Source organism: Scyliorhinus canicula, chromosome 8 (genome assembly GCF_902713615.1).
Source record: "Scyliorhinus canicula chromosome 8, sScyCan1.1, whole genome shotgun sequence".
NCBI classification, from domain to species: Eukaryota; Metazoa; Chordata; class Chondrichthyes; order Carcharhiniformes; family Scyliorhinidae; genus Scyliorhinus; species Scyliorhinus canicula.
The window spans coordinates 192,795,603-192,810,744 of NC_052153.1; positions in this window are offsets into that span (position 1 = coordinate 192,795,603).

Below are 15,142 nucleotides of genomic sequence, written 5' to 3' on the forward strand. Positions count from 1 at the left end.
GAGTTCCACGACGGCGCAAACGGCCCCGTTCACGAGCGATTCTGGCTCCGGGAATGGGCTAGGAGCGGAGCCGCGGGAAACACGTGGGGGATGACGTCTGAAGGCCGCGACGCCCGAAGGACGCCCGAATGACGCAGCTCCGCGTCGTAAAAGGGCACGAGCGACGACAACAGGGGAGGGCCGCCCGAGATTCGGTGACACTAACCTCGAGACCCTCCTCGATGAGGTGGAGCAGCGCAGGGGAATCATCCGCCCAAGACGAGGACATCGCCAACCTTCCAGCGTTGTGCCACGGGCCTGGCTTAAGGTGGGCACGGCAGTCAGTGCTGTGGGGCAGACCCCTCGGTCTGGGGAGCAGTGCCGCAAGAAGCTGCACGACCTCACCAGGGCTGCAAGGGTAAGTGCCACGGGGGTACCCCCGGGTCACAACCATCACCCCCCCCCCTGTCCCTCATCACCCACCTCCCCCCCGGGCATGAGGGGGAGGGGGAGGGGGGGCGAGAGTGAGTGGAGGGGGGTTAACAAAGTTGTCTCAGACCCACATGAGCGCTGCGACCCCCTGGAGAGATGTCATGGTGTAGCTGCAACACTCCCCCCAACCTGTGTCAATATCTGAACGCCCTGATGATACCTGCCAAACTGTGATGATCTATCTATGCCCCCCCCCCCCCAACAGGACAAGACTGCTCACAACAGCCAGGAGCGCAACAGAACCGGAGGGTGTTCACCCATTATGCACCCCCTGACAGTGTTCGAGCAGAGGGCACTGGACCTTGCTGGGGGATCTGCCACCCGGGAGGTCGCGCAATGCGAGGTTGGAGGTGCTGAACCAAGTGAGACAACCCTGCAACAGCCCCCCCCCCCCCCCAGCCAATCCTCTGTGCCCTAACACTCTACCCACTGGGCCCCCCATGCTCTGTGCCCTCACACTCTGCCCACTGGAACACCCATCCTCTCTCCCCTCACACTCTGCCCACTGGACCACCCATCCTCTCTCCCCTCACACTCTACCCACTGGGCCCCCCATGCTCTGTGCCCTCACAGTATACCCACTGGACCCCCCATCATCTGTGCCCTCACACTCTGCCCACTGGAACCCCCATCCTCTGTTCCCTCACACTCTACCCACTGGAACCCCCATCCTCTGTGCCCTCACACTCTGCCCACTGGAACCCCCATCCTCTGTGCCCTCACACTCTACCCACTGGACCATCCAACTTTCGGCCGAGCGTTTCTAACTAACCCCGTATTATTCTGATCCCTAGGGCATGCTGACGAACGTCCAGGGCTGTCTGCTGCCACACACAGGCGCCCATCCGCCATGACCATGGGACCCAGGGCCGCACGCCAGAGGGTGGCAGGAGGTCAGCCAGGAGTGCCATCCTCCAAATCGGGGAGTCAAGAGCAGGACGCAGACAGGACGGCGACAGTCAGCAGACTCACCTGTGGGAGAACCAGACATGGGCCGCGTGCGCCCTGCGCTGGGATATGACTGGGACCAGGACACTGCTGATTATATGACAGACAAGGACCTAGAGCTTGCGGCACTGCTGTCTCCCACTGGCCCATGACCCGGGGAGACTCGGCCAGGGCCCGTAGCGTGTCGGCAATGTCGGTTTGGCTCTGGAGCATTGCTGCCTGTGAGAGGGAAGCCCTCTCCTGGGTCATGGATGACACGTGGACATGAAGCCCAACGCCTTGCAGAATCTGACCCATGGCCGAAACCGTTTCACCCATTGCCTCGACCGCGGACGTCACCTGTGCGGTGTCGGCCTTGGTGGCTGCGATGAGCGGCACCACTCCCTGCCCCTGGACGCGGTTTGACTCCTCCAACTGCGTCTGCAGCTGCTGGAAGACGGCCCTCATCCCGTCATTGTGTTCCTGGGTTTCCAAATGCATCGGGTGTCCGGGTGGTTCGAGTAAATCCAGGAACCCGGGAAACGTCTGGGCGGCAGCTGGATGCTGGGCCTGGGCTGCCCTCCGACCGTCCAGCCCCTCGGCTGCTCCGACCTCCACCTGCTGTACCGGCTCGGCTGTGTGGTCCACACCAGACCGTGACCCGGGAGCCTCATCACTTAATTGCCCAACCGAGGTGAGTGTCTCTGGGATGGTGGATGGTGTGGGAGACAGCAGTGCCGCAAGCTCGAGGTCCTCGTCTGTCAGCATGTCCGTTGTGTCCTGGTCCCACTCACGGTCCGGCGCAGGGCGCATGTGTGTCATGTGTGGGTGAGTCCGTTGACTGCGTCGTCGTCCTCTGTGCGTCTGGTTCCACAGACCCCGTCCTGTCCTGTCTCGCAGCCCAACCTTCGGGCAATGCACAGCAATGAAAGTCATCGCTGTCCGCCCTCTGTACGTCCCCCTCGAGAGTCCCGGATTTAGAGGATGGCACTCCTGGCCGACCTCCTGCCACCCTCTGGCACGTGACCCAAGGTGCGGGTGTCGTCGCGGATGGTCGGCTGTGTGTGGCACCAAACGGCCCTGGACATTTGTCATCTTGCCCTGGGGAACAGAATGATGCGGGGTTTGTTAGACACGCTCGGCCGGGTGTACGGTGGTTCAGTGGGCAGAGTGTGAGGGGAGAGAGGATGGGTGGTTCAGTGGGCAGAGTGTGAGGGGAGAGAGGATGGGTGGTCCAGTGGGCAGAGTGTGAGGGGAGAGAGGATGGGTGGTCCAGTGGGCAGAGTGTGAGGGGAGAGAGGATGGGTGGTCCAGTGGGCTGAGTGTGAGGGGAGAGAGGATGGGTGGTCCAGTGGGCAGAGTGTGAGGGGAGAGAGGATGGGTGGTCCAGTGGGCAGAGTGTGAGGGGAGAGAGGATGGGTGGTCCAGTGGGCAGAGTGTGAGGGGACAGAGGATGGGTGGTCCAGTGGGCAGAGTGTGAGGGGAGAGAGGATGGGTGGTCCAGTGGGCAGAGTGTGAGGGGACAGAGGATGGGGGGTCCAGTGGGCAGAGTGTGAGGGGAGAGAGGATGGGTGGTCCAGTGGGCTGAGTGTGAGGGGAGAGAGGATGGGTGGTTCAGTGGGCAGAGTGTGAGGGGAGAAGGGACGGGTGGTGCAGTGGGCAGAGTGTGAGGAGAGAGATGGTGGGCTGAGGGGGGGCATGCAGGGTTATCTCACTTGCTTCTGCGCCTCCAACCTCGCATTGCGCGACCTCCCGGGTGGCAGATCCCCCAGCGAGGTCCAGTGCCTTCTGCTCAAACACTGTCAGGGCGTGCAGAACGGGCAAACTCCCTCCAGTTCTGTTGCGCTCCCGGCTGTTGTGCGCCGTCTTGTCCTGTTTGGGGGGGGGGGGGGGGGGGGGGGGGGGGGGGGGAGACTGGATAGAGCATCACAATTAGGCGGGTATCATCAGGGCATTCAGATATAGGCTACATTAATGCTGGGTGGGGGGAAAGTTGGAGCCACACCATGGCATCTCTCTCAGGGGGTGCAGAGCTCATGTGGGTCTGTGGCAACGTTGTTCACCCCCTCCACTCAATCTCGCCCCCCTCCCCCTCGTTGCCGGGAGTGTGGGGGAGGGGGGTGATGAGGAACATAGAGGGGGGGGATGGTTGTGACCCGGGGGCATCCTCGTGGCACTTACCCTGGCAGCCCTGGTGGAGTTCCTTGCGGCACTGCTCCCCAGACCGAGGGGTCTGCCCCACAGCACAGACGGCCGTGCCCACCTCACGCCAGACCCGTCGCACAGTGCTGGAAGGGTGGCGATGCCCTCGTCTTGGGCAGAGTATGCCCCTGCGCTGCTCCACCTCATCGAGGAAGGTCTCCAGGTCCGTATCAGGGAACCTCAGGGCGGCCCTCCATGGCTCCGTCATTTTCCTCCCTCCTCTGCTGCGGGTCTTTCCGTGCGCGGGTTGCATCTTTTAAGACGCGGCGCGGCGTCATTCGGGCTTCGCGCGCTGATGATGCACATTTTACGCCACGCTCCCCGTGTTCCTCCCGGCCCCGATGCTAGCCCATTCCCTGGGCCAGAATCGGTCGCGATCGGGGCCGATTCGCGCCGTCGTGAAACTCGACGGAGTTCAGTACGGCGAGGTCTCTCCGGCGCGGCCTCAGAGAATTCCGCCCTGAGAATCCACCCCCTACATGTGGAAAACACCAGCTTATTGCCGACCCCAATCTCCAACAACTGATACATTTGGTATTGTGTGTCTGCTCACAAACACATTTTCCCCCATGGTGACAGAGCTCCTTTAAGTGCAGGCTCCATTTTGAGGCATATAATCCATCAGTGTAAAGCCTTAGGTGGCCATTATTCACGCTCGTAGGTTATTTATAATCTCCCCGTTGTGGCAGCTGCCACACACCCTGAGGTGAATCATTCGCCTCAGTCCTCAGCAAGAAGGGAAAACAACCCCAGCTCAAATGATTCGATATAAATTGGACAGAGCTCAACCGTCTGTCCTCATTCCAACATTCACTGGGCATAATGGAATCAATAGGACATTGGCACTTATCATTCCTGTCATTGAAATGCGAGGAACATTGCAATGGGGGAGGAGCCATTTGCTTCATGGAGCACAGTCCGCGTGATTGACGCTGCAGGCATCTGAAACTTGCTGCTTCATGCTCAGATCCTCAGTTCTTCAGATTATGAACTCACCCAATGTCATCCGATTTAACCTCGGCAGCTCCGCCGCACTCTCCTTACCTTAGAGAGAGCTGCCAGGCTCCACATCCTGGGCAAGTTGAAATTGAAAATCGCTTATTGTCACGAGTAGCCTTCAGTGAAGTTAATGTGAAAAGCCCCTAGTCGCCATATTCCGGCGCCTGTTCGGGGAGGCTGGCACGGGAATCGAACCGTGCTGCTAGCCTGCCTGGATCTGCTTTCAAAGCCAGCGGTTTAGCCCTGTGCTAACCCAGCCCCTTTAGTTGGCAGCTCATATATAACACTTCCCGCTAAAGCCCAACCTCGCTATTACTTTTGCCGTTGAAGTTTCAGTACATTTCCTTTCTTGTTCTTTGGCCAATTTCATGCAAATTGCTTTCTTCCTGAACATGAGGTTTTTTTTTGTTTTGCTAATCAAAGTGGAGGATATTACTGCTGTGAAATGGGATTGTTTCCATTTTACTGACAGCATCGTTCGCTCCCGCCTCAGTGACAGGTTTCAGCATGGTCACATTCATAATAAACCTCCTCCATCCTGCTTAAAAAGTGCATTTCCACCCAAACTGGTGGGTACCAGTGGGACCATTTCAAACATGCCACGCAGGAACCCTGTGAGTGACAGTATCAATTTAGCCCCATATTATTATTTTTTGGCTATATTTGTTTTCAGGATGTTCGCCTCACTGTGGGATCCCCCTTGATTGCCTGTCCCCAGTCACCCGGAGGGTACTGCGGTTCAACCGTGTCGGGTAGGTTTGAAGTCACGTGTAACCTTGACTGGGTAGCGGGGTCAGATTCCTGTGCCCGTGGGATATTGGTGAATCAGTTGGAACTAATGAAGATCCAGAAACTGTCATTGTCATTTTATCTGCCAGTCCAGTGTGTTAATATTTCTGTGGTGGTTTTGAGGTCACTTGATGGAATCCAAGCTCAGTTTACACTGAGATTTTCATCCGGGAAACAGAACTCATACAAGGTTCACAGCAAAGGGCATTGCTTGGATCGGAGAAAGATTGGATGTATTGTGGTCTCGATTGCAGTAATCTGGGCAGTTCTGGGCAGTGGGAAAGATCGAAAGTCCGGAATATTTGTGAGGAGATTGCAAAGAGGTGCAAAATCTACCAAGTAGTAATAATGATATCCTAATACTGTAAAGCAGTGTTTTTCAAACTTTTTTTCCCCTGGATCCACTTTTACCAATCGGTTGACCTTCAGGACCCACGCCAGCCAAACTTCACCACCCATGCCGGGTCACCTTCGCGACACGCCATTATTTCTTACCTACGTTCCCCCGCCAGGGCTGCATTGCACCTCATTTATATGGAAGCAGTTCCATGCAAAAATCTGCATGTTGAGCAGTTCCCAAGAGGTTCCTGCTATCGGGTTGCTGTTTTGAGTGGGCAGCCGAATAGTGAAGTCCACAATTGGCCACGCCGAGCCCCCCTCCCACCCCGCCCACAGCACAATTCACCTCTCCGCCCCAGATCCTTTGAGCCGCTAGTACGGGGTGAACCGACTTGCCCCTACCCCACAGAGACCCATCGAAATAAGAGACCCCCACAGACCCGCTAACTAAGAGACCAACCAAGAGACCGCCCAAATAAAGAGACCCTCTCCAGAGAACCCCAAAATAAAAGATCTCCTAAATCTAGAGACTCCCCACAGACCCTCCAAAAAATTGATCCCTGCAAGGAAGCGCCCGTGAAAGGAGACCCCTGTCAGGTATCTCCCTTGTGGAGCATCTCTTTATTTAAGGGATATCTGTGGAGGTCTCTATTTTTAGCGACATGTGTGGGTTCCTTATTTAGTGGTTTCCTTATTATCTGGGTGGCTCTTGATTTAAGGGGTTTCTGGTGGGTAGGTGGTGGGGGGTTTGGTGGGGTGGGATGGGCATATCTTGCATGGTGGGGGTAAGGGTAGCCCTCAGGTGGACTCTGGGGGCAACTCCCTTAAAGAATTACCCCCTTGGCCCACTGCTAGGTCCACCGCATCAGGACCTCGTTTGTCAGGACCATCAGTGATTCTCACCCATGTGATTCCCAGCCCAGAGTACCAGAGGTACACACTGTTGCTGTCACTCACACAACAGCATCAGGAATAATACATGTTGCTGGATAGACCAATCCTGGTTGTTTGTGATGATAAATATACCACCTGGGGAGTAAGCGATGCAACAAGGACTGCTGCAGGTGTAACAAAAATCCTTTTGTTGTGTCTCCAGATGGGCCAGCCATTTCCCCATCAGTGGCGGAGGGTGTGAATGTTTAATGTGGTTGATGGGGAGCCAATCAAGCAGGCTGCTTTGTCCTGGATGATGTTGAGCTTCTGGAGTGTTGTTGGAGCTGCACTCATCCAGGCATGTGGAGAGCATTCCATTACACTCCTGACTTGTATCTTGTTGAGGATGACCAGTCTTAGAACATAGAACATAGAACAGTACAGCACAGAACAGGCCCTTCGGCCCTCAATGTTGTGCCGAGCCATGATCACCCCACTTAAACCCACGTAACCCCGTAACCCAACAATCCCCCCCCATTAACCTTACACTACGGGCAATTTAGCATGGCCAATCCACCTAACCCGCACATCTTTGGACTGTGGGAGGAAACCGGAGCACCCGGAGGAAACCCACGCACACACGGGGAGGACGTGCAGACTCCACACAGACAGTGACCCAGCCGGGAATCGAACCTGGGACCCTGGAGCTGTGAAGCATTGATGCTAACCACCATGCTACCGTGAGGCCCCAAGGGGAGCCGCATGTGGGACTGACAAGACAATGGTGTATTGTACATGGTGATGAATAGAGAACTCTGGAGAGTGGTCGAGCTGAATGGACAGCTCCAGAGTGGGGATAGTGCTGAATAGACAGCTCGAGAATAAAGGTGGTGCTGAATGGAGAACTCCAGACTGAGGGTGGAACTGAATGGACAGCTCCAGAGTGGGGGATGGTGCTGAATAGACAGCGCCAGAGTGGGGGTGGTGCTGAATAGACAGCTCCAGAGTGAAGGTGGTGCTGAATGGAGAGCTCCAGAGTGACCGTTGTGCTGAATGGAGAGCTCCAGGGTGTGGGTGATGCCGAATGGACAGCTCAAGAGTGGGATGGTGCTGAATAGACAGCTCCAGAGTAGGGGTGGTGCTGAATAGACAGCTCCAGAGTGAAGGTGGTGCTGAATGGAGAGCTCCAGAGTGACCGTTGTGCTGAATGGAGAGCTCCAGGGTGTGGGTGATGCCGAATGGACAGCTCAAGAGTGGGATGGTGCTGAATAGACAGCTCCAGAGTGGGGATGGTGCTGAGTGGACACCTCCAGGGTGTGGCTGGTGCTGAATGGAAAACTCCAGAGTGGTGGGGGTGCTGAAGCTCCTAATTGTGTCAAACAGTGTACACAAGAAATACGAGCAGGATTAAGATATTTGACCTTCCACGCCTGTTCCCCCTCCCCATTCAAACTGACTCTAGTTTCAACTTCACTATCCTGTCAATCACCCATACCCTTGGCTGCTTTGTCTCAGTAATCTATCCAATTTAGCATTGAATATATTCATAGACCCAGCCTCCAGTGCTTGCTGAGGAAGAGAAAGAGTATTGAATGGAGCTCACCAAGAGTGTAGGTTGGAATAATTGACAATAACTGGATTGTAGGTGGTGCTGAATGGAAAGGTAATTTTATTGATATCACGTCTACCGTATTTTTAGATTTGGAAGATATTTCCTATTCCACTACCTAAATAGTGTTTCTTTATTTTCAGTCTTAGGTTATGTGTGTTGCTGGCAAGATCAATAACTTTTCTCTATTACTCTCTACCATACGTCTGGTTGCATCATCCATGTTCAGGAGTTGTCTTTAGTTAAAAGAAAAGAATATGAATTCTGTGGCAGATAACTCACCCCCGACTTCTCAGACTTCCCAATGGCTGTCACCATCTACAAGACATGAGCCAAGAGTGAGATGGAATACTCCCCACTTGCCTGTTTCTCACACTCAAGAAGCTCGATACCATCCCAAAACAGCCCATTTGATTATCACCCCACCCGCTACTTCAGACACTTGATCCCTCCACCACTATTGGACAGTGGCAGCCGTGTGTACCATCTACAAGATACACAGCAGGAACTCACCAAGGCCTCTTCAACAGCACCTTCCAGCCCCACCACCAAAGCACTACCAACTAGAAGGGCAAGGATAGCTGGTACATAGGAACGTCACCACCTGCAAGTTCCCCTCCAAACCACTCACCATCCTGACGTGTAAAAATATCAGCCATTCCTTCATTGCCAATGGGATAAAATCCTGGAACTCCCTCCCTAACAGCACTGTGGGTGTGCCAACACCACATGGACTGCAGAAGTTCAAGAAAGCAGATCATCACCATTTCTCAAGTGTAATTAGGGATGGGCAACAAATACTGGCCTAGTCAGCGAAGCCCACATAATAATAATAATAATCGCTTATTGTCACAAGTAGGCTTCAATGAAGTTACAGTGAAAAGCCCCGAGATGCCACATTCCGGCGCCTGTTCGGGGAGGCCAGTACGGGAATTTGAACCAGCTGCTGCTGGCCTTATTCTGCATTACACGCCAGCTGCTTAGCCCACTGTGCTAAACCAGCCCTAAACATCCCAGGAAAGAATAAACAATTAAGAGTTAGGAAATAATGTAGGTGGAATTAAGATATAGAGCATGTTAATTTATGAATTAGGAGTAGGATGGGCCATTCGGCCATTCCAGTTCTGTCTACCATTTCTGAACAGATTGTAACCTCAATCTCGTCTACTGCCAATAACCTTTCACCCCCTTGGTTCTCCAGAATCTATCTACCTCGGCCTTAATAATGTTTAAAGATTCTGCTTTCAACCCCCTTTGAGGGAGAGAGTTCCAAAGACTTCCAACTCTAAGAGTAAATTGACTAACCATCTCTATCCAAAATGGGCAACCCCGTATTTTTAAACTGTGACCCCTACTTCTAAATTCTCCCACAAGAGGGAACATCCTATCAACGTCCATCCTGTCAATGCTCCTCAGGACCTTGTATGTTTCAATCAAGATGTCTCTTACTCTTCTTCGGGCAGCACAAGTGGATAGCATGGTGATTTCACAGCGCCAGGGTCCCAGGTTCGATTCCCCGCTGGGTCACTGTCTGTGCGGAGTCTGCACGTTCTCCCCGTGTCTGCGTGGGTCTCCTCCGGGTGCTCCGGTTTCCGCCCACAGCCCAAAGACGTGCAGGTTAGGTGGATTGGCCATGCTAAACTGCCCTTAGTGTCCTAAAAGGTTAGGAGGAGTCATTGAGTTATGGGGATAGGGTGGAAGTGAGGGCTTAAGTGGGTCGGTGCAGACATGATGGGCCGAATGGCCTCCTCCTGAACTGTATGTATGTTCTATGTTCTGAACTCTAATGGTAGGAGATGTGAACGGTTGAAGGGCCTGTTCCTGTTTATATGTTCTTCGCGGAATCTAGCAATAACTATGTGTCTTTCACACAAGGCCAATTCAGGGTAGCTAAGAGTCAAACGCATTGCTTTAGTTGCAGAGATGGGGTAAGGACAGCAGCTTTGCATCTCTGAAGGACATTAATTTAACCAGTTAAATTTCTAATGGAGTCACATGACAGCCAGACGCAGGGTAAGGATGGCAGCCAGCTGCATTTTTATGTCAATCAACAATAGTTTCACAGCCACCGTTCATGAGGCTAACTTTCAATTCCAGATTATATTTATTGAATTAAAATTCCACCAGCTGCTATGGTGGGATTTGAACCCTTGTCCCCAGAGGCAGCAGTCTGGGTGCCTGGATTACTCACTCAGTGATGTTACCATTACACCCTTGTCTCCACTTCAGAATTCAACTTCACAACTGGATTAGTAAATGTATTATGTCTCTGGATTATAACGTAATTAACATAAACATTACCTTATTTGCCTCATTCACCCTCTTCGGTTTCAATAGCAGCGGTTAATATTCCACTGCTGATTATACTGTGCCATATAATCACATCACACTTGAATGATCTCCACTTGGAATAAGATGCACCTTTTTCACCAACTTCACAACCCAAACTAAGGCAGAGGGAAATTCTGGTGAATAATACAACTGTCGGATTCAAATTGGCAAACGTGGATGTATCTGAGAGCTGTATTAACAGTCAGGTCATTTCATTCCACTTCACAACATTTTCCCTTTCATTCCCCATCTTTTGTTTTACAAAATTCACAAAGAGGTTTCTGTAATGGCAGCAGTTCATTAAATCAAGAGACAGAGGCAGTTTAACTCTTAAGGGAATGGATTCTACACCATTTGTATTCTGTACGACCAAAACGTTCCTTTCTAATAAAATTTATTCTTCGGATGTGTGTGGGTGTTGCTGGTTAGCATTTATTTGTCATCCCATTTATTGACTCATCGACAGTGAAGGAATGGCAATGTATTTACAACTGTCTCTTACACACTCCCTCTCTGCCAGCAACCTTGTTTTGTATTTTAGATGTTTTTTGTTCCTGTTTTGGGTGAAATGGGGGAGATTACCCTTGATACCAAGGCAGAATTTAACCAAATGTGGCATCAAGGGTCCCTGGCAAAATTCAACCGAATTGGGATCAGAGAGAACACATTCCACTGGTTGGAGTCATACCTGGCACAAAGGAAGATGGCTGTGGTGGGTGGAGGTCATGGCCCAGATAGAGTATAACCACCTCTCCTTGACATTAACATCATTACCATCCCCCATCAGCATCTGGTGGGGGGTGGGGGGTGTCTGGAGAAGGTCAGATTTTCCACTGGGAGATTTAGGAATTTGGGTTAGAACCGTGCACTGTACTCCAGTTCCTTCTGGTCCTTTATCTCTCCGTGTGGGATTTGGACCAATCTGCTTCCAGCCCATTTCCCAGGTCAAGAGGATGTCTGGTTTGCTGGACTTACTTGGGATATTCTGTCCCTTCCACCCTCCATGGAACTCACAGCTACCGAGAATTAGGGAAACCCTGCGGTTTTCACAGGGAATAGTTAATCAATCGCAGAGAGCTCACTCGCCTTCCCAAAGAGGCCCGCTCGCTCCAATAGGGAGCAGGAAATCTTAAAAAATGAATTTCCCTTGCCCCCCTCGCCAGAACCTCCCCTCCAGCAACTTGACCTGGTTGCCAGGTTCTCTTCAGCAGATCAGAGTGGCCTGGGATCTAGGTGGGGCATCCAGGTTAGTATTCAGGCACGATGCCATGGCAATTGTACCGCTGGTGGAGGAGGTGAATGTAAGAATGTAAGAAATAGGAGCTGGAGTGGACCACTCGGCCCATCGAGCCTGCTCCACTATTCAATAGGATCATCGCCGATCTTGGCTTCAACTCCATTTTCCTGCCATATCCCTTCATTCCCCGAGACCCCGAAAAGCAACCAATCCCTGCCTTAGATATATTTACCGATGGAACATCCACGACCCTCTGGGGTGGAGAATTCAAAAGATTCACAACACTTTGAGTGAAGTTATTTGTCCTCAACACAGTCCTAAATCATCGACCCCCTTATCCTGACACTGTGCCCCGTGTTCTAGATTCCCCGACTAGTGGATTCAGTCTCTCAGTGTCCAGCCCATCAAACCCCTTCACAATGAAGTAAACATGACTGCAGTATTTACACAGGACCCGGTTACACCTCTCAGGGTCCTCACCCCCTTCCTCCCAGCTGTTATACTAATGCTGCTTAACTCATAACCCAATCAGCATTAGGGAACCATCAATCCCAGCCGGAGTAGTCCCATGCAGGGTTATGACAAGAATTAGCAAATTTCATTGAGATCGCCTCTCATTCTTCTAAACGGCGAAGAATATACACCCAATTTACCCAGCCCCTCACAGGACAATCCCCTCATCCGAGGGGCCAATCTAGTCAACCTTCGCTGTACCACCTCCAATGCAAATATATCATCTCTTAATGCGGAGACCAAAACTGTACAAGGCTCCAGATCTGGTCTCACCAAAACCCTGTACAATTGGAGCAAGATTTCTTTATCCCTGTACCCAATCCCTGTGCAGTGAGTGAAAAATGAAAATCACTTATTGTCACAAGTAGGCTTCAAATGAAGTTACTGTGAAAAGCCCCTAGTCACCACATTCCGGCGCCTGTTCGGGGAGGCTGGTACGGGAATTGAACCGTGCTGCAGGCCTGCCCTGGTCTGCTTTCAAAGCCAGCGATTTAGCCCAGTGTGCTAAACCAGCCCCTGTCATACTTGTCCAGGATGGTCTGAAACTTTGTCTTGTCCTGGTCTTCGGCGAAGTGAAAGAAGTTGAATATTTCCAAGGCGTGATCACCCGCTGTGGTGAGGAAAAGAGCTATCTTCCGTGCATCAGACGCACCATTGAGGTTGATGCTTCTACGTAAAGCTGAAATTTCTGCTTGAATGTCCGCCAGTTGGCACTGAGATTGACGAAGGTCCTGAGCTGGTGAGGAGCCGGAATCTTTTCCATTGTGCCGGTATACATTCGCTGGTCGTCACGGATCTTGCTGAGTTGAACAAACTAGATTGAACAGACTCCCGGTATCATGTTGTGTTATGTAATTTGGAATAACACGAGCTGCCACTTGATGCAGTTTTGAGTAAAAGATGCTCCAGACTTTGAAGTGAGTTCGATGCGTTTTATTGAACTATTAGCACAGTTCTCAATGAGTTCGACTCTCTGCTAATCTCAATGTAGTAACTCAGTCTAACTGAACCAGCCTTGCTCTAAGCCACGTGCTGGGTGTGATGCTGAGGATACATCCTGTCTCACTCTGTAGATGTTGGTCTGTGGAAAGAGGCGGGGTGTGAGTGTCTCATCCCTTTTATAGTGAGATACCACCCCTGAGTGTCCTGACTGCTCATTGGTCGTGTCCTATTCTATGTGCTCATTGGCTGCATGTTTGCATATCATGACAGTCTGCACTGTATCTTGCTGTGATTTTGTGATACTCTGACTTGGAGTGTAGTTAAGGTGGAATAAGAGAGCAGTTATTGCGTTGAGAAAAATCCTAATTAACCACCGTCACAAAGGACTGCTCAGTAAATGATTACCACCACTCGTGTACACAATAGCTCTGACAGCTTTGCTGGCTTCTCAATGACCAGTTGTACACAGTGCCCCTGCTTCATTGTCCTGGGAACATTGGCTGTGACCAAAATGAGTCATACTGTAGTTGAAACTGAGGACCGGAATAAAGCAGAAATGACTTCTGATTGCTTGCCGTATGATGAGATCTGCGAATGGTGACATGCGCCTGAAATCATTTCCAATAAAAAAGATTTGATTGCTCCCGAGGATTTGTCTGACATTAATTTTGTTTTGGTAGAATGTGAATCTATTACTTCTCATTTCCAATGGAATTATCTTCCCACCTCTCTAACTCGATCCGCACCATTCATTTGGTTGGTCTCCTCTCTTGAAGTGATGTTATATTCCCCACTTGAATAATTGAATGTGGTAAGTATTCACACGTCAAACATGCTCTTTATTGGCAGCGAGAGGCTGTCTTCCAACTTCGCAATTGTTCGTCTCGTCATGACCCCTGTTTCAGGTCAGCAGATAAAAAACTGTCAGCATAGTGACCATAGATTTTATTTTAGGGGCAATTGATCATGGCCAATCCTCCTAACCTGCACATCCTAGGACTGTGGGAGGAAACCGGAGTACCCGGAGGAAACCCACGCACCACACGGGGAGAATATGCAGACTCCGCACTGACAGTGACCCAACCAGGAATCGAACCTAGGACCCTGGAGCTGTGAGGCAACTGTGCTAACCACTGTGCAACCATGCTGCCCCATAGTGACCATAGATACTGCCACCTGCGACTGATCAATGCCATGTGTCAGGCTTTGGAATAAAACTGAAATCGCTGGCCCAGCGTTCCTGGCAGGATCTAAGGAAACAAAAACAGAGTTAACGTTTTAACTTCTTCATAACTTCTTCGGAACTTTTCTTTTTATTGTAAGTGGTGCTTCCTGCTGTCCCTGTGCGTCCGTGGTGAAGGCAGTGAAATGTCGAAGGTGGTGGATGGGGAGCCGATCGAGCAGGGCTGCTTTGTCCTGGATGGTGTTGAGCTCCTTGAGTGTTGCTGGAGCTGCACTCATCCAGGCAAGTGGAGAGTATTCCATCACACTCCTGACTTGTGCCTTGCAGATGGTGCACAGGCTTTGGCGAGTCAGGAGGTGAGTTACTCGTCACAGGATTCCCAGCCTCTGGCCTGCTCTGCTAGTCACAGTATTTATATCGCTAGCCCAGTTCAGTTTCTGATCAATGGTAACCCCTGGGGGGATAGTGGGGGATTCAGTGATGGTCATAACTGTCAAGGGGCAATCGATAGATACTTTTCAGGTGTGTGGAGAAGTTCCCACAACACCATTTGAGGAAGAGGGTTGTTTAATAATTTCACAAGATGTTGGCATCGCTGGTCAGGCCAAAATTTAATGCCCATCCTTAATTGCCCGTGAGAAGGTGGTGGTGAGCTGCCTTCTTTTTTTTAATATAAATTTAGAGTACCCATTTCATTTTTTCCAATTAAGGGGCAATTTAGCGTGGC